This window comes from Hyperolius riggenbachi, chromosome 5 (genome assembly GCF_040937935.1).
Source record: "Hyperolius riggenbachi isolate aHypRig1 chromosome 5, aHypRig1.pri, whole genome shotgun sequence".
Lineage (NCBI taxonomy): Eukaryota > Metazoa > Chordata > Amphibia > Anura > Hyperoliidae > Hyperolius > Hyperolius riggenbachi.
Window position 1 is genome coordinate 435,102,961 of NC_090650.1, and position 25,059 is coordinate 435,128,019.

A 25,059-nucleotide genomic window follows, 5' to 3' on the forward strand; every position below is an offset into this window, starting at 1 on the left:
GAATAGTTACAAGAAGTTTAGTCGCAGGACTTTCATCACGTTAAAGCGTGTAACTAAGGCAACAAAGAGGTATGGAAATGCTGGTAAGTAATACCCACCTGGCACTACCATAGCTCTGCCCCCTTGCACAGGATGCGATTGGCCTTTCTACATGTGAAGTAAGGCCTGGTGCACACCAAAAACCGCTAGCAGATCCGCAAAATGCTAGCAGATTTTGAAACGCCTTTTCTTATTTTTCTGCAGCGTTTCAGCTAGCATTTTGCGGTTTTGTGTAGCAGTTTTGGTGTAGTAGATTGCATGTATTGCTACAGTAAAGCTGTTACTGAACAGCTACTGTAACAAAAACCGCCTGGCAAACCGCTCTGAAGTGCCGTTTTTCAGAGCGGTTTGCGTTTTTCTTATACTTAACATTGAGGCAGAAACGCCTCCGCAATCCAAAATCTGCAGCAGCCCGGGAGTATGCGTTTCTGCAAAACGCCTCCCGCTCTGGTGTGCACCAGCCCATTGAAATACATTACCCAAGCGTATCCGCAGCTGCAAGCGGATCGCAAACCGCAGCCGAATCGCTCTGGTGTGCACTAGGCCTTAGAGAAGCCAAAGACTTTCTGTGCAAGGGGCGGGAGCCGAAACCCGGCTGATAAAGGGCTCTGGTGAAAAAGATTGCCAAGTAGGATTTTGTAACTTGCCAGCATTATTATTTATTAATAAAAAAAAAAAAAAAAAAAAAAAAATGTATGTGAATTTTTTTTTTTTTTTTTTTTTTTTGTTTCTTTTGAGGTATGTTTTTTTTAAAGGTTTTGTAACGACATAGGTGCTGCCACTGCTGCTTATTGAATGCTAGGTATTGGTATGCTCCTCTGTTTCCCCCTCCTGTTTTATGATAATTAGTACGGGCTATAGTTAGCCACTCCCTGCTTCCCCTCCTGATCTATGATAATTAGTACGGGCTATAGTTAGCCACTCCCTGCTTCCCCTCCTGATCTATGATAATTAGTACGGGCTATAGTTAGCCACTCCCTGCTTCCCCTCCTGATCTATGATAATTAGTACGGGCTATAGTTAGCCACTCCCTGCTTCCCCTCCTGATCTATGATAATTAGTACGGGCTATAGTTAGCCACTCCCTGCTTCCCCTCCTGATCTATGATAATTAGTACGGGCTATAGTTAGCCACTCCCTGCTTCCCCTCCTGATCTATGATAATTAGTACGGGCTATAGTTAGCCACTCCCTGCTTCCCCCTCCTGATCTATGATAATTAGTACGGGCTATAGTTAGCCACTCCCTGCTTTCCCTCCTGATCTATGATAATTAGTACGGGCTATAGTTAGCCACTCCCTGCTTCCCCTCCTGATCTATGATAATTAGTACGGGCTATAGTTAGCCACTCCCTGCTTCCCCTCCTGATCTATGATAATTAGTACGGGCTATAGTTAGCCACTCCCTGCTTTCCCTCCTGATCTATGATAATTAGTACGGGCTATAGTTAGCCACTCCCTGCTTTCCCTCCTGATCTATGATAATTAGTACGGGCTATAGTTAGCCACTCCCTGCTTCCCCTCCTGATCTATGATAATTAGTACGGGCTATAGTTAGCCACTCCCTGCTTCCCCTCCTGATCTATGATAATTAGTACGGGCTATAGTTAGCCACTCCCTGCTTTCCCTCCTGATCTATGATAATTAGTACGGGCTATAGTTAGCCACTCCCTGCTTTCCCTCCTGATCTATGATAATTAGTACGGGCTATAGTTAGCCACTCCCTGCTTTCCCTCCTGATCTATGATAATTAGTACGGGCTATAGTTAGCCACTCCCTGCTTTCCCTCCTGATCTATGATAATTAGTACGGGCTATAGTTAGCCACTCCCTGCTTTCCCTCCTGATCTATGATAATTAGTACGGGCTATAGTTAGCCACTCCCTGCTTTCCCTCCTGATCTATGATAATTAGTACGGGCTATAGTTAGCCACTCCCTGCTTTCCCTCCTGATCTATGATAATTAGTACGGGCTATAGTTAGCCACTCCCTGCTTTCCCTCCTGATCTATGATAATTAGTACGGGCTATAGTTAGCCACTCCCTGCTTCCCCTCCTGATCTATGATAATTAGTACGGGCTATAGTTAGCCACTCCCTGCTTTCCCTCCTGATCTATGATAATTAGTACGGGCTATAGTTAGCCACTCCCTGCTTCCCCTCCTGATCTATGATAATTAGTACGGGCTATAGTTAGCCACTCCCTGCTTTCCCTCCTGATCTATGATAATTAGTACGGGCTATAGTTAGCCACTCCCTGCTTTCCCTCCTGATCTATGATAATTAGTACGGGCTATAGTTAGCCACTCCCTGCTTCCCCTCCTGATCTATGATAATTAGTACGGGCTATAGTTAGCCACTCCCTGCTTTCCCTCCTGATCTATGATAATTAGTACGGGCTATAGTTAGCCACTCCCTGCTTCCCCTCCTGATCAATGATAATTAGTACGGGCTATAGTTAGCCACTCCCTGCTTCCCCTCCTGATCTATGATAATTAGTACGGGCTATAGTTAGCCACTCCCTGCTTCCCCTCCTGATCTATGATAATTAGTACGGGCTATAGTTAGCCACTCCCTGCTTCCCCTCCTGATCTATGATAATTAGTACGGGCTATAGTTAGCCACTCCCTGCTTCCCCTCCTGATCTATGATAATTAGTACGGGCTATAGTTAGCCACTCCCTGCTTCCCCTCCTGATCTATGATAATTAGTACGGGCTATAGTTAGCCACTCCCTGCTTCCCCTCCTGATCTATGATAATTAGTACGGGCTATAGTTAGCCACTCCCTGCTTCCCCTCCTGATCTATGATAATTAGTACGGGCTATAGTTAGCCACTCCCTGCTTCCCCTCCTGATCTATGATAATTAGTACGGGCTATAGTTAGCCACTCCCTGCTTCCCCTCCTGATCTATGATAATTAGTACGGGCTATAGTTAGCCACTCCCTGCTTCCCCTCCTGATCTATGATAATTAGTACGGGCTATAGTTAGCCACTCCCTGCTTCCCCTCCTGATCTATGATAATTAGTACGGGCTATAGTTAGCCACTCCCTGCTTCCCCTCCTGATCTATGATAATTAGTACGGGCTATAGTTAGCCACTCCCTGCTTCCCCTCCTGATCTATGATAATTAGTACGGGCTATAGTTAGCCACTCCCTGCTTCCCCTCCTGATCTATGATAATTAGTACGGGCTATAGTTAGCCACTCCCTGCTTCCCCTCCTGATCTATGATAATTAGTACGGGCTATAGTTAGCCACTCCCTGCTTCCCCTCCTGATCTATGATAATTAGTACGGGCTATAGTTAGCCACTCCCTGCTTCCCCTCCTGATCTATGATAATTAGTACGGGCTATAGTTAGCCACTCCCTGCTTCCCCTCCTGATCTATGATAATTAGTACGGGCTATAGTTAGCCACTCCCTGCTTCCCCTCCTGATCTATGATAATTAGTACGGGCTATAGCTAGCCACTCCCTGCTTCCCCTCCTGATCTATGATAATTAGTACGGGCTATAGCTAGCCACTCCCTGCTTCCCCTCCTGATCTATGATAATTAGTACGGGCTATAGCTAGCCACTCCCTGCTTCCCCTCCTGATCTATGATAATTAGTACGGGCTATAGCTAGCCACTCCCTGCTTCCCCTCCTGATCTATGATAATTAGTACGGGCTATAGCTAGCCACTCCCTGCTTCCCCTCCTGATCTATGATAATTAGTACGGGCTATAGCTAGCCACTCCCTGCTTCCCCTCCTGATCTATGATAATTAGTACGGGCTATAGCTAGCCACTCCCTGCTTCCCCTCCTGATCTATGATAATTAGTACGGGCTATAGTTAGCCACTCCCTGCTTCCCCTCCTGATCTATGATAATTAGTACGGGCTATAGTTAGCCACTCCCTGCTTTCCCTCCTGATCTATGATAATTAGTACGGGCTATAGTTAGCCACTCCCTGCTTTCCCTCCTGATCTATGATAATTAGTACGGGCTATAGTTAGCCACTCCCTGCTTTCCCTCCTGATCTATGATAATTAGTACGGGCTATAGTTAGCCACTCCCTGCTTTCCCTCCTGATCTATGATAATTAGTACGGGCTATAGTTAGCCACTCCCTGCTTCCCCTCCTGATCTATGATAATTAGTACGGGCTATAGTTAGCCACTCCCTGCTTTCCCTCCTGAGGTGTTAGTTTCCGTTGTGTAGTACAGAGAGAGGGTTTCGTAAGTCAATATCTTCTTCCTGAGATAATGGCCCGTCTGCAATGCAATTTTTCTCCTAGGAAATAATTTTCACATTCTCTTTCAAATAACTTTTTAGTGCTTAACAATTGAAAAATCACTCAATAGTTGGGAAAAAAACCAGCAAAGTCCCCGTTATCTGGAATTCAGGCAACTGGTAGTCTCAATTAACCGGCATGTCTGAAAGGTTAATGGGACCCTTGTCTCAGGTTGTTGTGGTGGGTTGCCTGGCCACAAAATACTTATCGAGCCTCCAGCGATGTCTTGCATCACCTCGGGCTCCTAGTGGCAAGTCAGCGTGTCACATGACCCGATGCGTGTCAGCTGACACTCCGGCTCTGTGCATGGAAAGCTGCTAGGAGCCCGCGAGATGATGCAGGACCTCGCTGGAGGATGGGTGGAAGCTTGCTGAGTATTCTGCCTGCACCTGGGGTGGGGGTTGGGCTTTTTGGCCCAAGCAACTGGCAAGCACAGATATCAGGCGATCCCCGCCGGTGCCGGATACCAGGGACTTTGCTGTAGTACTGTCATTTAAAATGTCACCTGGGAGAAAACTCGGGAGAAAAAATGAATTGTGCCAATATCCTTTGCATTGCCCTCTCTGAAGTAAACTACAGCATTGAATTCAACTTCTAAATTTTATTGAAGAGTAAAACTGCCTGAGGATTTCACCATCTCAGCCATACTGTGCACAGACTGGGTCTAAGGAGGAATGTCGCTGCAGAAATCGGTGTTTAAAGGACCACTATCGCGAAAAAAGTAGGCAGTTCAAATCTGACAGAACAGACAGGTTGTGGGCCAGGCCATCTCCTCATGGGGGATTCTCAGGGTTTTCTTTGTTTTCAACAGCATTTCCTGAACAGCAGTTGCAAAGTGTAACTGACAAAATAGTGTGCAAGTGGGTAGGGAGGCCGGCTGGTATCTTACTGTTTTGGCAGTTAAACTGCTGTTCAGGAAATGCTGTTGAAAACAAAGAAAACCCAGAGAATCCCCCATGAGGAGATGGCCTGGCCCACAACCTGTCTGTTCTGTCAGATTTGAACTGCCTACTTTTTTCACGCTAGTGTTCCTTTAAAGCAGAATAACGTACTCCTCTTTTATTATTTGCCCATGTTATTTTCATTTGTGTTCTTATTTAAAGTGTTTGTTGTATGTAAAGCTTGTTAAAATATGATGCGTGCCAATCACCATACTCCTATCTTTTTTCAAGTTTTATTTGACACGTTTCTCCATCTCTGTAGGTATGTATTGTCAAGCTTACGTGAGCTTAGGGAGTTTTTTTTCTGTCAGATTCCAAAGGTTGCTGTAGATAGAAAAGACATAATGCTGGAGATACACGGTACGTTTCTGTCCCGTGTATCGAGCAGCTGATCCGGCCAGCTGATAATATTCAGCTGGTCTGATCACGCTGCTCGACCCACGCCCGCTCGATCCCCGCCGGCGGACAATGGCAGGAAATCGAGCAGCTAAGGAGCAACCGGCGGGGACGAGCGGTAATCAATCCGCGGGGATGCAGCGGGAGTTGATCCGGTGGCTAATCGACCCGTGTATTCCCAGCATTAGACCAGCCACACCCCGTATACAACTTTCACTCATTTCTCTTCTCTGCTGTCAGGAATCATGGCGTCTGCTGATCTGAGGAAGGAGCTGGACTGTTCCATCTGTCTGAGCATTTATACAGATCCTGTGACCCTGAGATGTGGACACAACTTCTGCCGGCTCTGTATAGATCAGGTGTTGGATACGCAGGAGGGGGCTGGAGTTTATTCCTGTCCTGACTGCAGAGAAGAGTTTCAGGAACGGCCGGCACTGCAGAGGAACATAACATTGTGTAACATTGTGGGGAGTTTCCGCTCTGCTCAGCCAGATCAGGAAGAGACTGGAGTCTTCTGTACTTACTGTATTCACTCTCCTGTACCGGCTGTTATGTCCTGTCTGATGTGTGAAGCATCTCTGTGTGACAATCACCTGAGAGTCCACAGCAAGTCACCAGAACACGTCTTGTGTGACCCCACCACTTCCCTGGAGAACAGGAAATGCTCCGTCCATAAGAAGATATTGGAGTATTACTGCCTTGCAGATGCTGCCTGTATCTGTGTGTCCTGCAGTTTGGCCGGAGACCACCAGGGACACAAGGTGGAGATGTTGGATGAGGCCTCTGAGAAGAAGAAACAGACGCTAAGAAATGATCTGCAGGAACTGATCACTAAGACAGAGGAGACTGAGAAAGAAGTCCAGAGCCTGCAGGAGAACAAAAGAAAAGTCCATGAAAAGTCATCTGGTGTAACAGAGAGAGTCACTGGCCTGTTTAGAGACCTCAGGAGACAGCTGGACGACCTGGAGAAGAGAGTCCTGAGAGAGGTCTCCAGGCAGGAGGAGCAGCTTTCTCTGGCATTGGCTGATTTCATTCAGCAGCTGGAAATAAAGAAGGCCGAGCTGTCCAGGAAGATGTGTCACATTGAGGAGCTGTGTAACATGACTGACCCACTGACTGTCTTACAGGAATCACACACAGGTGCCTTGTGTGACACTGAGGAGGGGGATAAGGAGGACAGAGAGAGACATGATGGGCGGGATCTGGATGTGGCTCTCATCTCACACACATTACACACAGGGTTATCTGATATAATAGCCGGGGTAACTGGAGGCTGCATCATACAGGAAGCTACAGACATATTACTGGATATAAACACAGCTCATAATTATCTACATATATCAGATGACATGAAAATTGTATCCAGCTCAGATATCAGCCAGAATCGCCCAGAAACACCAGAGAGATTTCAGAGATACCCTCAGATGATCAGCAGACAGAGTTTCTCCTCAGGACGACATTACTGGGAAGTGGATGCCAGTAAATCAGAGTGGTGGAATGTAGGAATGTGTTACCCCAGTATAGACAGGAGACAATGGCAGGCAGGGATTGGATATAATAAGTCCTGGTGTCTGTACAGGTTTAATAATCAGTATAAAGTGCGACATGACAGTAATAGTATCTGGTTACCTCACAATGTCTCCAGTAACAGAGTCGGGATATATCTGGATTATGAGGCCGGGCAGCTGTCCTTTTATGATCTGTGTGTCCCGATCAGACTCCTCCACACCTTCACTGCAAACTTCACTGAGCCCCTCCATGCTGCATTATGGGTAGGGCTGGGCTCTATAAAGTTATGTGGGGGATGGGGCACTCCATAGATGTAATACTGCATTGTAGATGATCAATTCATAGCAATCTGTTTGGTAACATATTCAGCCAGCGTGTAATACAGTGTTCAGGGTTGTGCAGATTTTGGGCTGTGAACACACTTGCATACCTCCCAACATTTTGAGATGAGAAAGAGGGACACTTAAGCCACGCCCCTGCCACACCCCTAGTCACGCATACCATAAAGATGTCATAAGAAAAATATGTAAATTTATAATTCAAACCACACTGGTCCTTTCTATCCTGGTTCATTTTCCTTCATATTAACATTTTACAATTAGTAATAGATCAATATAAAGTTTATAGTCAAACACATTTAGTAGAGAAATATATTTACATGGAAAGAGGGACAGTCCTGAAAGAGGGACAAATGAGGAGGAAAGAGGGACAGGGCTCCCAAAGAGGGACTGTCCTCTCAAAAGAGGGGCTGTTGTGAGCTATGCACTTGGCTCTATTATATAAATAGTGGTTTCTGGGCATAAATTACACTTGATCTAGTTTATCAATTGTTGTTTACTTTTCCATACGTTATCTGATAGTAGAGAATTTAGGAGCAGGGCCGGCCCGCTCATGAGGCGGGGTGAAACTTTTGCCTCAGGCGGCACATTTCTAGGGGCGGCACCCGCCCGTCCGTGGGTGCGGGGAGCCGGCCGCCGAGCTGGAGGGGGTAGCGGGCAGGACGGGGGTATTGGGCCTAGCGGCGGGGAGGGGGGTCGGACCCCCCCCACCCTCGCCTGGGTCCCCCGATCTGCGCTCCCCTCCAGCCTTAAATAGTTTAGAAGCAGCCGCTACTCGTAAGAGGCACAGGCGGGGAGGACTCGCCTCTTCCTCGATCCAGCATGCGCTCCACTGACGTCACTTCCTGCAACGCGGCAATTTTTTCAAAATTTGCCTCAGGCGGCAAAAAGTCTAGGGCCGGCCCTGTTTAGGAGTAGTTCGGGATTGGCGATATCAGAATATTTTGGTTTATTTTCTAATTTTTTATGAAACTGAGAATTATGGACAACATAAATAATCCTGGAAATCTGGGCTGGATTTTTGAAAGCCCCAGTTTAGTTTCACTAAGGGCTCTTTCACAACGCACGCATGAGCCGTTTCCTGCACGCGCTGACTAGCCTTCGGCATGTCTTCAGGATGTAGCAGTGCGACGCTGATTAGCGGCGGTAGTAATTAATCAGACAGGAAAATGCCGGCTCCCAGCGGTTCAGCGTTCCCGGTTGCGTTGAACCGCAACGCACCGAAACGCAGCGTCGGGTGTGAAAGGTAAAATAAGTCTATGGACTTAATTTTACCTTGGTTGTCATCGAAACGCAGGAAAAGGGCTCTAGTGTGAAAGAGCAATTTATTATAAAGCCGACATTAATTACTTTGTAGAAATATTGAGGGACCTGTTTATAGAGGGAGATGATCTGATAACAGTTTAGCGTTTTGTACTTTTCACAATCTGATCACCACATTCCGGCCCCATTCACACCTAAAAACGAAACGCAAGCTTTTTTTTTTTGCTTTTTTTTTCCTTCCTGACGCTCCACTGCACACTGCATTTTTGTAAAAAGCGTTTTCTAAGCACTTTTTTAAGCTGTTTTGTAATTCACTCTGACACAAGACAGGAAGTGAACTCTTTGACCTGGAAAAGAATAAAAACAAAGTATTTATTCTTAAACGTGAATGCAATCGCTGCACAAATCGATTGTTTGTTTTCTTATACCTTCTATTATAGCAAAAACACCCCAAAAATGGTACTGAGCGCATCAAAAACGAACCTTTTAGCTGTGAAATCTCTCATGGGGAATTATTTTACTAGTTGGCGATTTTTAAAAATCGCCTGCGCTTGAAAAAAGATGGAAAACGCCCCTAGTGTGAAAGGGCCCTCTAGGGAGTCTGAAGTGAAAATAAAAAGAAAAGACAACTCATCTAAGGGCCCGTTCACACTAGGGGCGCTTTCCGCCTTTTTTCAAGCACAGGCAGATATTAAAATCGCCCACAAAACGCTTGTGCAATGATTCCCTATGAGAGAGTTCACATCTGAGCTGTTCTTTTCCAATCGCTCAGCAAAGCGTTGCCTGTACCATTATTGCGGCGTTTTGGCTATAATGGAAGGTATAGGAAAACGCTCACAAAATCGTTGTACAGCGATTGCGTTCGAGTTTTTAGGAATAAATTGTATTTATTCTTTTCAGAGTCAGAGTTCATTTCCTGACTTGCGCCAGGGAGTGATTTACAAAACCGCTCTGAAAAAGTACAACAAGGGAAAGAGGCGCCCTGATTTGAATAAAAGCTTTTAAAACCAGTTTAAAACTGAAAAAGAGAAATGAGGTATCTTACCTCAATGATGAAATCTCTGTAAACTTACAAAAGATTTTTATTTGAGCACAGGCAACGCGTTTCGTGGGTCTGAGCCCGCTTCCTCAGGCCAATACAGTGCCAAATGACAGAAATCATGTAGCATAGGGAGCCTCTCTTGAGGAACGCGTTGCCTGTGCTCAAATAAAAATCTTTTGTAAGTTTACAGAGATTTCGTCATTGAAGTAAGATACCTCCATTTTTCTTTTTCGTTTTTAAACTGGGTCAAAAATGGTCCATGCACTGCATTTCTGAGCGGATCCGAAATTAACTGCTCAGATGTGAACGCTTAGAGAATCATTGCAACAGCGCTTTCAGGGCGATTTGGAAAAATCGCCAGCACTTAAAAAAAATCTTCAAAAGCGCCTCCTGTGTCAACGAGTCCTGAGGGTGTGTTCAAACTGAGGGCGTGTTTTTTGCCTTTTTTTTTTTTTTTTTTTTGCACCATCGATTTTGAAATTCGCCCTAAAAGCACTTGTGCAATGATTCCATATGAGAGTTCACATTTGACCGCTTCGATTCTGATCTGCTCAGCAAAGCGCTGCCTGTACCATTTTTGGGGCGATTTGCCTCAATGGAAGGTATAGGGAAATTGCAAAATGCTTGAAAAAGCTCTTTGTATAGCGATTACCTGAGCGCTTTCATGAATAAATACATACACTTCCGGGTCAAAGAGTTCACTTCCTGACTTGCGTCATGAAGTGCAAAAAAAACCAAATTGCTCTGCAAAAGTGCTTAGAAAAGCGCTTTATAAACAAATAACAGCGCAGGCGCTAAAAAATATTGCGCAAAAAAACAAACGCTGGCATCAACAATTTTAGATGTGAACAAGGCCTAAATGTGAATTGTCAGCCCCGGCCGTTACTGATCACCAGAAGCGATTGTGTATCTGCGGCAAGCCTGCCAATAAGCCTCTAATCCAAACGTCCCTGTTCTCTATCTTACCCGCTAGTCATGTAGAGTGGTGAAGCCGTTTGGTAATAAAGTGATGAGGAGTCTGATCCCCACATTATAAATATAGCAATTGTGGATTGGGAGAGCCAATCGTATAAAAGTGTCATTTTTGTTTTCATCCCAATGGATTACAGTATCTCCATGCACTGAATGTGCTGTGTTACGTATAACACACAAGCTAACAGAGGCAGTGAAGCATACTTTTCATCGACTCTATGCTTCACTGTATAACTCAATGGTATAACGGGTGATGCGACGCTTCCAATCTATTGCTTTAGTGTGTTCACAGGGATTCCAACGCAACTCACACTGTGCCTTAATAAATAGCGAGAATTCAGCGCTGTATTTCTACTACATATTACTGCAATTACACATCAGCCCCGATATATTCCAATATGACCCACATGAGGGATGTGACCCTCCAATCCAGGAGGATTTATGTTGTCCATTTTTCTACAGCTCAGGAAAATGACGGTAACTGTTTCATTGCATTGTGAGATTCCTTCTTGGTTGTTTCTAATGATTATATTTCTGGTCCGTTTATTTTTCTGTGAGTTAAATATTCTTGTTATCAATATATGGAGAGAATGAAAGTAACATACGATCTATGTACTGTATGTAGACTAGGTATGGTCAATGAGATGCAAATAACTCTGAGTTGATGCAAGATTATGCAAATGTAGCAGCTTGAAAATGGGCCAATGGCATTCCACCTTGATATGCTTTGATTGCCCCATTTACAAGCTGGATAAATTTGCATACATTTGCACAATCTTACATCAACTTGGAATAATTTGTATATGATTGATTGTCCTTTAAAGAAAACCTGTACTGAAAATAAAAGTCAAAATAGACATACACAAGTCATACTTACCTTCCATGTAGTCTACTCCTCAGTGTCTTTCTCCTGTCCTGCGTCCTATTTGTTCACTGTGATCAAGGGAATTTTCTGTCCTCCATTTTGAAAATAGCCATTACCCATAACAGCTTTCTGGTCAGCACACAGTTAAACTGTAACATCGCCCACTTGAGCCATAGGGAAACATGGACACATCAGTTCTCCTCTCAGCTGTAACTGACAGCAACTGATATTTTACTGACAGCAACTGATATATTTCAGATCTGACAAAATGTTGTCAGAACTGGATGGGATTATTGTCAGAAGAAAATGCTGAGCTTCTGAGAGGAACTGATGGCAAGGTAACTATGCAATGTTCATTTGAAGTTACCTCATGTGTTTATTTTAAATATTTTTACTCAGTACAGGTTCTCTTTAAAGGGGCACTATGGCGAACAATTGTGAAATGTAAAATATGAGCAAACATAGACAAATAAGAATCCCCCCCCCCCCCCCCCCCTGAGTAAAATGAGCCATAAATTACTTTTCTCCTATGTTGTTGTAACTTACAGTAGGTAGTAGAGATCTAACAGAAGTGACAGGTTTTGGACTAGTCCATCTCTTCATAGGGGATTCTTCGCAAGGCTTTTATTCCGCATAAAGATGTCCCCTAAAAAGTATTTAAGCAATGATGCTGGCCAGCTTCCCTGCTCACTACAGTTTTTTTGGCAGTTGGACAGAGCAACTGCCATTCACTAAGGGCTCGTTCCCACTGTTGCGACGCGATTTCGGCCGCATTCCGACGCTTGTAAAAACGCATGCGGATGCGTTTCCACATGCGTTTTTACCCGCGATTTCGCATGCGATTTCGCATGGCAGGGTGCCATGCGAAATTAACCATGACACTGCCAGGGCTAAATAAAATTGAAAAAGGTGCGAAATCACACGCGAAATTGCGGGTAAAAACGCATGTAACAAACGCATGCGTTTTTACTATTAAATACATTAGCGGCGATTCGCACGGATTCCCGACGCAGGCGAAATCGTTGGCTCTTTTGTGCGTTTTTTTCACGCTGAAAAAAACGCACCTCAACAACGTTACAGTGGAAACAGGCCCATCCACTTGTATTACATGTGCAGATCTGCATGCGTTGGACGCATGCAGATTCGCGATAGTGGAAACGAGCCCTAAGTGCTTTTGAAAATCAATAAATCCCTGAGAATCCCCCATGAAGAGATGGACTAGTCCAAAACCTGTCGCTTCTGTCAGATTTCTGCTACCTACTGTAAGTGACAGCAACATAGGAGAAAAATTTATGGCTCATTTTACTCTGGAAAAAACATACTTCTTATTTGGATATGTTTGCACAAATTTTAAATTTTACAATTTTTCGCCATAGTGCCCCTTTATTGTAGCCTTATTGTCAGCTGTCCCATCACAGACTATAGTGGGGAATCTGGTTTAGATTCTGGTTGCTGTGAGGCACGGGAAGCCCAGTTTGCTTTATTACAAATATGCAAAGTTTTTGCAGACATTTTTTTGGGTTTGTGTTGATTTTGATTTCTTATTACAGTTTACTCGACTGATTTTTTTTTTTTTTTTTCAAAAATAAATGGAAAAAGTGAAAATACCATAAAAAACACTGGCCAGGTTGCTTTATTGAATCCAAGCATAGAGAATTGTAATAGAAAACTGAAAAATGACCTTACTGTCCCCTTATCTTTGCTTACCGGAGAACAGCGAGGCTGGGAGCAAACGTTGCACAATTGGATGCATTGGATATATCTAACATTTTTTTTTTTTTTTTTTGGCCCGAACGACAATCCAATTTGATAATTTCATATAGGCCGGTGTTGCACCTGGCCTGTGCATCTGCTGTGTGATGCCCCTCCCCCTTCACATCGCAACCCGCAAAATGCCTAACCTATGACCCTGCGGCAGAGTGCGCCAACTGTCATATGCATAGCACCACCCCCTGCACGCCCCTCGCCCAGTGACATACTCTCTGCTGGACAGGAAGTATGTCGCTGGGATTTCCAGGTTTCCCCGATGTGTTCCGCTGCCGCCAACCTATTTAACCACTTGACCACTGAGGGGTTTTTACCCCTGTAGGACCAGAGCAATTTTCACCTTTCAGTGCTCCTCCCATTCTTTCGCCAATATCTTAATCACTACTAATCACAACGAAATGATCTATATGTTTTTTTTCACCACCAATTAGGCTTTTTTTGGGAGGTACAGTATGCCAAGAATTATTTTATTCTAAACGCATTTTAATTAGAGTAATAAGAAAAAAGTTGAAAAAATTCATCATTTCTTAGTTTTTTGCCATTATAGTGTTAAAATAAAATGTTCTACTGCGGATAAAAGCCACACATTTTATTTGCCCATTTGTTCCGGTTATTGCAAAGTTTAAAAAATGTCCCTAGTACAATGTATAAATCAATTAACCCTTCACACTCTCGCATGCAAATGTTCAAACAAATGCATTCACAGATTCACTCATCCAGGCACAACTGTTATCCCTACAGCTAAGTTAAAAGCCAGGGTTTTAGTTCACAGAAGAATGCATTCTTATGCTTAGTCACCTATACTGCGCAGAAGTACCCAGGTAAACATAGGTGTCCTAACTCTGGCCCTGTAACATGCATAGTGCAGACATGCAAACACATTCATTGCATCAAACCTATCAATGGAATAGGAGCACACATACTGACGTCCTCTCCTGGGACAGACAGTGCATCTTACCAATTGCACAAGGGAGCTAACGTTATGTGTCCATGTGCACCATGCACATACACCAGCATAAACTTTGTGCATGCTGACAAACACATACAGGGGAGGGAGTGCACTGAATTAGACCCTAGCCACAGGGGTCAGTAACAAGAAAAAAATATATATCCAGGCACATCGCCTCTAGTTAGGACATTACATAAGTATAGGTGACTAAGCGCTTCCCCCCAGTGTTTGCCATAGGCACAGTTTCCCCAGGTACACGCCCCTGTGGGCACCTTAACTGACATGGATTACTTAACCATTTTAGCCTTTTGGACGTGACTGTCACGTCCAAAAGGCTACTGCTGCACACGCCTGCGCGCTCCTGTGCCATCTCAGTTAGCCCGGAGATCAATGAATGTGAACATAGTTCCCATTAATTGATCTAAGTCCCCGGTAGAAAGACTGACAGCTTCTTATCAGAAGCCGTGGTCTTTCTGAGAAAAAAAAATCGCTTTCTCCTCATTTCCTGTAAGCAAGCACTCTCGTTTACAGGAAGTATAAGGAGAAAGTGTTTTTTTTTTAGGATGGGAATAAAAAAAAAATGACTGTGGCCTAATAGTAAAACTACATGTACTTACTTTTTTTTTTTTTCACACAAAATGCAGTAAATTACATTTAAAATTAACTGTTTACCTCCCTCACCTGAAAAATACCCAAATAAAATGTTTAACTAAAAAAAATAAATAAAAAAAATGTACAATTAAAAAAAAAAACATAGTTAACGGGTCTGATCTTTTTTAATATGCATGTCAAGAGGAAATATTACTAATATTTTATTAAATTATAAGCTTGTAAATAGTGATGGACGTAAAACTGAAAAAAATGCACCTTTATTTCCAAATAAAATATTGGCACCATACATTGTGATAGGGACAAAATTGAAATGGTGTAATAACCGAGACAAATGGGCAAATAAAATGTGTGTGTTTTAATTATGGTAGCATATATTATTTTAAAGCTATAATGGCCGAAAACTGAGAAATTATTTTTTTTCCATTTTTTTTCCTTAATATTCCTGTTAAAATGCATTTAGAAAAAAATAATTCTTAGCAAAATGTACCCCCCAAAGAAAGGTTTTGGAATTGGTGGTGGAACAAATAAGATATAGACCAATTCATTGTGACAATTAGTGATAAAGTTATTGGCGAATGAATGGGAGGTGAAAATGCATATGGTGATAAAACGTCTGAAGTGGTTAAAGGGAATGTCCGAGGATCAAAAAAAGATCTACGTAGCTGGGGCTTCCTCCAGCCCCTGGCAGCCGTCCTGTACCCTCGCCGCAGCTCTGCTTCCAGCCGGTGGCCCGGGGTCCATTCTGGTGACTCCTGCGCAGAATGCTCCAGACCAAGTGAGCGCAATCACCAGCAGTGCTTGCGCAGGTGCAGTAGATGCGGAGCTGCTTGAGGCCACAGGACATCTGCCAGGGGCTGGAGGAAGCCCTGGTTAAGTAGATTCTTTTTTTTTTTTTTTTTTTTCTTTCTTCTTGATGCTCGGATGTTTCCTCTAACTTTTCTTCTTACTGTTTATGAATCTACGCTGGTAATGCAACCAGAAACTTGTTCTTGTCTTGTTCTAATTTTTTCTACAAATTGTCAAACTTTATTGAAAAGAAAATGTTGATTTTGGCTGCAGTGAGACATGATAGACCCAGTTCAGTTTTATATGAAAGTGATGAACACAGACATGTAAATGTTGATGCATTGTGGACAGGCTGTTACCTGGCAGTGCTGAAACCTCATTCAAGACTCTAAAGGCTCATATGTACATCAGACTATAGTCTTTGGAAAATGAAAGATCACAGACCAATCTTACCCCCATCCATGTAGTATAAGAGCCATACTCTACACAGTCTATTCTATGGAGCTGAACTCCCCATCAGAAAAAAATCTTTGCAAGATGCTGCACACACACATGCTTTACAGACACAAAAGATCAGTATCTGCAAAAGATCTGTTCCTGCCAAAGATCCGTTCCTGCAAATTGCAATGATAGTCTATGAGATCTGCAGATCATCATACACACCTTGTTTAACTGACATTCATCTGCAGATCAGACAATCCTCTGCAGATCGGAAAATCCATCCTGGTGGATCTGATCTGCAGATTAATGTCTGTTAAACAAGGTGTGTATGAGGATCTGCAGATCTCATAGACTATGAATGCATTTTTCAGGAACAGATCTTTTGCAGATACTGATCTGTTGAATGTGTACAGCATCTGTGTGTGCAGCATCTTGCAAAGATTTCTGTCTGATGGGGAGTGCAGCTCCATAGAATAGACTGTGTAGGTATGGCTCTCATACTACATGGAAGGGGGTAAAATTGGTCTGTGATCTTTCATTTTCCAAAGACTATGGTCTGATGTGTGTATGAGCCTTAAAGCTACATCATCCGTTTCATTAAAGGTGGCCACTAACTATACAATTTTCTGAACAATCAATTACGAATTATTCTTCATATGAATGATTGGAAATGATTGTTTGGGACCACTAATGGACAAAAATCGCCTAACCATTCCAATCAAATTAAGAAATCGATCCAACTTTTGGATCGATTTCATTAATCTGAATGGATTGAATAGGAGATTTTTGTGCATTAGTGGTCCCAAACAATCATTTTCTAACGTTCATACGAAAAATCGGTCTTAAATGATTAGCAAATTGAATCATTAGTGGCCACTTTAAACTCTGCTGAGGCAGCTGATAAAGAGCACCTGCTACAAAGCCTGAATCTGGGAAGACACCGGGTTCTGGAGAAGATGCGGCCGCCGCAGGCAGTTCAAACAACGGAACATCAGATACCGGGACCACTGGAGCCGGGCAGCCACAGCCTGGTCTGACTGTGGGTCGTTGGTGGTTGCCAAAGAATCGATTCAACCTTCTAAAAGGGCAGGTCCAGACTGTAATATCTTGAGAGAGTCTGTCAAAGATAGCATTTCTCTGCATAAAGTACTCAGCACCAGCCCCTACAAGAGCAGGCAAGTATCAGCAACAGAGTAGATCTTGAGACAGAGGTTGGCAACAAGACAGGTCCTCAGACAGGCAAAGGTTTGGCAACAACAGATTTTCAGACAGGCAGAGGTCAGGAACAGATGGGGTAGTCAGACAGGCCAAGCTCAGCATCCACAAGGAGCAGGCAGATGCAAGATGACAAGAAAACCCACTGAAAGGAACAAGCTGAAATAATACAGCACTGGTGAGTATTATTAGTGCTGTAATACTGCAGCTTGTTCCTGTGAGTGTGTTTTTGTCATCTTGTATCTGCCTGCTCCTTCCTGATGCTGAGCTGATGGAAAAATTATCAATTATATTTCGGCGTAATCACAATTTTGAAATTCAATTGATTTTGCATAATCCATTCGTAATTTGTTGTTGTCAAATTTAGCCGTTAATAGCAAAGAGGAATAGTGGTAACAAGTAAAAAAAAATGTCCTCTCCACAGCCCTCTCTTCCCACCCTCTGCCTACCCCTGGCAGAGAGATCTCCACAACCTCAACCCCAATATCCTCATCTCCTTCCTCAGAATCTGTCCTGCCCCAACCCAGCTGCTGCTCATTACCACCTCTCCCTCATCAACTTTACACAAAGTTTGCCCCATCTCCACCCTCACGCTCCTGGCTTTCTTCCCTCTAATCCCCTTTCTTCCCTCCACCCCACCAGACTAGATGAGGTTGCCGCTCTTATCATATTTTTACCTGCCAATACCTCCCTGCTGGACCCTTTCCCCTCAGATGTGCTTTTCCCCTTCCTGGCACTAACCACTCCTTTTAACCTCTCAACTGGAATTTTACCCTCTGCCTTCAAGCAGGCCATCGTCCACCCATTACCGAAAAAAACATAATCTGATCCGTCCATGCCATCCAGTAACCACCTCATTTCTTTTTTCCTTTCGCCCCCAAACTCCTCAAGTGTCTGGTTTACAATCTGTCCCAATTTCTCAACACTAATGCCTTTTTTGACCCCCTTTAATCTGGATCCTGCCCTGCCCACTCCACAGAAACAGCACTCACTAAGGTCACCAACAAACAACCACTATTGCATTCCTCTCTTGGACCTTTCTTCTGCCTTTGATACCGTTGACCATCCCCTCCTGATCCAAACCCTAAACTCAATTGGTATGTGCGACTCAGCCCTTGCCTGGTTCTCTTCCTACCTCTCTGGCTGCTCCCTTGGCAAACTCATCTCCTCATTTGGCCTCAACTACCACCTCTATGCTGATGGCACCCAAATCCTACCTCCATACCCCTGATTTCTCCACCTGCACTTTGGAAAATCTCTACTTTTCTGCTTGTCATTTCCACCTGGATGTCTGACATATTTTAGAATCTCAACCTGGAGAAGACTAAACTCATGATTTTCCCACCCCGTTCCTCAAGCCCTCTCCTTGACCTCTCTATTCTCATTAAAAACGCCTCCATGTTCCCTGTCCCTCAGACTTGCTGCCTGGGTTTCACCCTCGACTCAGCACTCTCCTTTAGCCCCCACTTCCAGGTCCTGCCACTTGCACTACTGTAAGGTTGCCAAAATTTGCCACTACTTAAAGGGGCACTTAAGGCAACCTAAAAAAAGGAGTTTTACTCACCTGGGGCTTCCAGCAGCCCTCTGCAGCTGTCTGGTGCCCACGCAGTCTCGCTCCGATGCTCCTGGCCCTGCCGGCAGCCACTTCTGGTTTCGCCAACAGGCACCGACAGTCCTGGGAACACGAGTGATTCTTTGCGTTCCTGGCCGCAATAGTAGTATAGAGGGCGCTATTGTGGCCAGGAACGCAAAGAATCACTCACGTTCGCAGGCCAGTCGGCGCCTGTCACCAAAAATGGAAGTGGCTGCCGGCGGGGGACAGCGAGTCTGCGTGGGCACCGGACAGCTGCAGGGGGGGGGGCTGGTGGAAGCCCCAGGTGAGTAAAACACTTTTTTTTTTTAGGTTGCCTTAAAGGGGAACTCCAGCCTAAACAAACATACTGTCATTAAGTTACATTAGTAATGTTAATTAAAATAGATAAAGGAAAGTTTCCAGGTAGCGCTCAACAGTTCATTTCATAAATACATCACAGGGTCTCCCTCTTCATAGAGCAACTCACCATAGGATGCGGCCCAAACCGGCCCGAAATCGCCTCTGGGGTATATGGCCACCCCACCACCTCCACCTGGCAACCTCCAGCTGTTCACAGTCGTCTAGAAGTACAAGAAGGGACCATCCATAGCGTAAAAGTGTCTTTTTTATTAAAAAATATATAGGCTTACACCTTTAAAAGTGCCGACCAGTCTGGCAACTAGGTGGCAAAAACCTAAAATTGCACTGTACAAATGCCCTTTGTATTGTTACAGGGTTCATAGTGTGCGGCCGAGCTAAACGGATACTGGAGTGTATACTATACACTACCGCCACTCACCATGCGTACAGCGTAAAACTGGACAGCACACCGCTTGTAGTTGTTGCAGCACAGGCCGCGTCCAGCTGGCGCTGCGTGATGTTGTCTCTCCATAGCTCCGCCCTACGCGTTACGTTGTAAAACAACTCATCAGGGCCCCTCCGTAGCTCCGCCCTACACGTTACATTGTAAAACAACTCATCAGGGCCCCTCCGTAGCTCTGCCCTACGCGTTACGTTGTAAAACAACTCATCAGGGGCCCTCCGTAGCTCTGCCCTACGCATTACGTTGTAAAACAACTCCTCAGGGCCCCTCCGTAGCTCCGCCCTACGCGTTACGTTGTAAAACAACTCCTCAGGTCCCCTCCGTAGCTCCGCCCTACGCGTTACGTTGTAAAACAACTCATCAGGGCCCCCTGATGAGTCCTTTCACTGGCTCCCTGTCCGAATCAGATGGTTTTGGTGCACGTCACTCACCGAAGAAACTAGGCGCCCCATAGCAGTAATATTATACTACTTGTCCCTTCTTTGTTACATATCTATATTGTGTATCATTGATGAACGCTATAATGTCTCTGTGTAACACTGTTTAATGTCTCCCCTATCTATTGTACAGTACAGTATAATATTTTGACGTTTTATAAATGGTTTGATAATAATAATACATTATACACATCAAACATAAGAGGCTGAATTAATATTTTACTGATTTTTTATTTATTTATTTATTTATTTTTAAATGCAAACTGTTTTTGGGAAAAGTGAGAAAAGTGATTCTGTGCTGCCACCTTGTGGATATTTACCATGCTACACAAAGTATGCAGTTCATACTAATATGATATTAATTTAAAAAACACTTTTTTTTTAAACCATACACTCAAAAAATAGTATGAACATGTTGAGAATCTCCCTGAATGCAGAAGGTGTAATTGACACACAGGGCCATATGCAGTTTACTTTTTCTCCTGAGTTTTCTCCCAGGCAATATTTTTAAACTTGTCAATAAAATGCCTTTTAAGCCACCAGAAAGCAAGAACATACTCAAAATTATTTTGAAAGTCCTTTTTTCACCTATTTTTTTCGATTTTATTTCATTTTTTTTTTTAGTTGAAAAGTGCTGTAAAATTATTTTAAATTGAAGATGAAATAGCTCTTAGGAGAAAACTCCGGTGACAAAGTGAATTGCATATGGCCCACAGGATCAGATGCTTGTTTACCTGGAGTCTCCCTTGCAGTGAAAGCTCATTTCGCTGTACAAAAGAACATATAGAAATGTTGCTGTCAGTAAAAGGGCCATTGTTGTCAGTTTTTAATTAACGAGTCAGGCTTGTATGTACGAGACTGACTCGTCCTTAAAGTGAACCTGCAGCGAGTAAAATTATTTAAAATAAACACATGACGTAGCTGCAAATGAATATTACATACTAACCTCACCATCAGTTCTTCTCAGAAGCTCACCATTTTCTTCTGACAGTGATCCCTTCCAGTTCTGACAAGATTTTTGTCAGAACTGAAATATACCAGTTGCTGTCAGTTATAAATCAGCAGCTGTCAATTACAACTGAATGTGCAAGGTAATGTCCATATTTCCCTGTGGCTCAAGTGGGTGATCTTACAGTTTAACAGTTTGCTGACCAGGAAGTTGTTAGGGGTAATGGCCATTTCTAAAATGGAGGATGGAGAATTCCATTCATCACAGTGGACAAATGGGATGCAGGAGAGGAGAAAGATTGAGGAGTAGACTATACAGGAGGTAAGTATGGCCTGTGTCTGGTTATTTTGACTTTTTTTCAGTTCAGGTTCTCTTTAAATGATACCCGAGGTGACATGTGACATGATGACATAGACATGGGTATGTACAGTGCCTTGCACACTAATAACTATGCTGTGTTCTTTTTTTTCTTTCTCTGCCTGAAGGAGTTAAATATCAGGTATGTAAGTGGCCGACTCAGTCCTGACTCAGACAGGAAGTGACTACAGTGTGACCCTCACTGATAAGAAATTATAGCTATAAAACACTTTCCTAGCAGAAAATGGCTTCTGAGAGCCATTATTATTATTCGCCACCTATTTATCAAACACCTGAACTGAGAGGATATGGAGGCTGCCATATTTATTTCCTTTTTTTAACAATACCAGGTGATCTCTTCGGCTGGAATAGTGTCTGAATCACACACCTGAAACATGTATGTAGCTAATCCAGTCACACTTCAATCAGAAACATCTGATCTGCATGCTTGTTCAGGGGCTATGGCTAAAAGTGTTACAGGCAGAGGATCAGGGGGATTGCCAGACAACTGGTATTGTTTTAAAGGACATAAATATGGCAACCTCTATATACCTCTGTTTACGTGTGCTTTAAAAGATACCCGAAGTGACGTGACATGAGATAGATATGTGTATGCACTGTCCCTAGCACCCAAATAACTATGCTGTGTTCCTTTTTTTCTTTCTCTGCCTGAAAGAGTTAAACATCAGGTATGTAAGTGGCAGTTCCTGTCTGAGTCAGGACTGGGTCAGACTACTGTGTGACCCTCACTGATAAGAAATTACAACTAAAAAATACTTTCTTAGCTGAAAATGGCTTCTGAGAGCAGGAAAGAGATAAAAAAAAGTCAGTAGTTCATAGATTTTAGCTCTGGCATACTTCAATGAATGTGTCATTGAGCAAAAACAATAAAACAGTAGAAACTTAAAAAAGTAGATTTAAGTATAAAGTAAAACTGTGGAATATCTTAAAAAGTCATTTTTAGGAGGAGGAGGCTAGAGTGACGTCACGCTCATGCGCAGAGAGTGCCCGGCAACAGGCGCGCGATCAAAGACGCGCACCACCGGGCCAGCGCAGGCGTACTACTCCGGGTCATAGCGACCCGGAAGTAGTTCAGTCCCCACAGAGATTCGCCCGCGAACGGTCCAGGCCATCTCTATTGCCTATTAGCTCTCAAGTTGTTCTATTTTGAATTTCACCCTTGCTTTGTCCTGGTTATTCCCTGACAGTTTGCCTTTATACTGACCTTCCATGATAACAGCCTGTCCTGACCTGGACACTGATCTTTCCCAGTAGCCATCTCTTCTGGACTTGATGCATCTTTTCATCAACAGCCATGCTGATCACCAGCAAACTGCTTCTCATCTGTGGAGTTACTCTCCATTTTCCTCCTCCACAGTCCTCTTTGTATCTGGTGGTGGGGCAGTCCTGGGGGGCTGTGACCTGGTGGCCGTTGGCTGAAAAGTAGTCAATTACCAACTAGGGATGACGGGACCTATTGACCCTTGCAGGTTGCTTTGGTGAAGACAAAAAATAAATAAACCTATGTGGCCTTCATAGCAACAAATGTGTAGAATGTAGCATTGCCACCTGTGCCGTCCTGGCTGTTCTCCACTGACCCTCAATAGGTGCCAATGTTTTATTGGACTTCCTGGTTTAGATGCCTAGCCAATACCACTCCGGTCTATGCCTGCCACTTGCTACGCTCTTTCCACCCTGGTCACATTAACTTCAACCCGCCAGTGGTGACATCAATCTCTAACCAATGTATTGTTACTGCGGTCAGTTGTATGACACCTGGGTAGGACAGAAGTGGATAAGAGTCGAGGCCAGAGATGGAATTTGATGCAGCTGTTATGATTGGATAAACCCTGTGGATCACCATGTGACAGCGGTTAGCAAGGATGTATGGTAGCTAACCTTCCTACCAGATATAGAGGCAGTGACACTCTACACCAGGGGTGTCAAACTCCATTACAAAGTGGGGCGAAATTGAACACTGGTTCCAAGTGGTGGCCCAACTTAAATGTCTAGTGGCCACCTCCCTCCCTTGTAAAGTTCCTTGGTGTCGAAAGGGCCCACTCCCTCCCCTATACAGTTCCCTGGTGTCTAGTGCTCCCTCTGTCTCCTCCAAACAGCTCCCGGTTGTCCAATGGTCCTCCCCTATACAGTTCCCAGATGTCTAGTTGCACCCCCCCCCCCCCCGGTCTATACTGTTCCCTGGTGTCTAGTGCTTTCTCTTGCTCCTCCATATGGGTTCCATGGTAGTCTATGGTGGTCAAATTTGAAGGTTCTGCCGGCCAGATTTGGCCCACGGCTGGAGTTTGACCTGTATGCTCTAAACGTTCGCTTTAATGAAAGGTATGGAAACAGGAAGTGCTTGTGGCTTTTTTTATTGGATGGAGTGCTCCTTTGGATGATAAGAAAATGCATCTGTGCCTGTAGCTATTGCCACCTTCCCTAATAGTTTTCATCATTATTTAACATAGGAAGCATTTGGCTGATTTTCTGATCGCTATCTAATGTCCTCTCCGCTTCTACACAGCCAGCCATAACTCAATGGATATTGCATCGTTCCTGCTCTCCGTCGCATAAACTTTGGGGCAATTTGTCAAGTTTTTTTGTGTGCTGACATCATTGAGTCCTCCTCCTGATGGAGAATGGAAGAGTGTCGCTATGGTGGAGGGCACCTCTTCTAGGTCGCGGAAGTCGTAAAAACCACTCATGAGGCTGGCGAGGTGTCCTCCTTCCCGCGTGTAACCGAGGTTTTTCAATTTCTCGCCACTGTCCCCTGGCGTAAATATGCACCTTATTACCTGCGTATTAGTGACAATTTACTGTTAGAGGCTGAAGGGAAACGCTCCCAGACGAGGATTCAATTTTCGCATGGCTCCCGTCTTTTGCGTTCGGACCTTAATCACTCTGGCATTTGGGCGTGCGCTCATCTCGTTAATAAAGACGGAAGGGCTCTCCGGGGAGAGCTGGGACAGGATTTGTGTCGTTTCTCATTGTTTTTAAGTCGGCTCGTTGTCACAGAGCAGAGAGGACTCCGGGCAGATGGAAGTTAGAAAACTCTCAGCCGTCTTTTTCTTTGACAAGATTGCATGCAATATTTATTAGCTTGTGTTTAATTGGACACTGACTGTGTTTCGCACCTCGTGCCTGACAGTAAACACTGCAGATTATTTTATTTTTTTTAAAAAGTGGACCTGAACTCAGAACTTCCTCTCTGCTCTAAAAGATAAGCAACAGCATAAAAACGTTTAGGGCTCATTCCCACTAGGGGCGTTTTCTGCCTTTTTTCCAGCGCACAAAACGCTTGTGCAATGAATCTCTATGAGAAGGTTCATATCGGCACGTTGCCACTCTGGAAAAGCACTTAGAAAAACGCTTTTAACAAAAAATCATCCATGCGCCGGGAGGCACTAAAGAAAAAAAACTCGCAAAAACGCAAAACGCTGACGGTTTCATTTTAGTTTTTAGGTGTGAATGAGGCCTTAGGGTAGGAACACATTAGGCCGAATCGCATATGCGGT

General features: G+C 44.0%; 1 pseudogene; it reads left to right on the plus strand.

The window, feature by feature from the left end:
• Positions 1 to 7,475, plus strand: part of LOC137519228 (E3 ubiquitin/ISG15 ligase TRIM25-like) — a 48,021-nt pseudogene extending 40,546 nt beyond the window's left edge.
• The last annotated feature ends 17,584 nt before the right edge of the window (positions 7,476 to 25,059 follow it).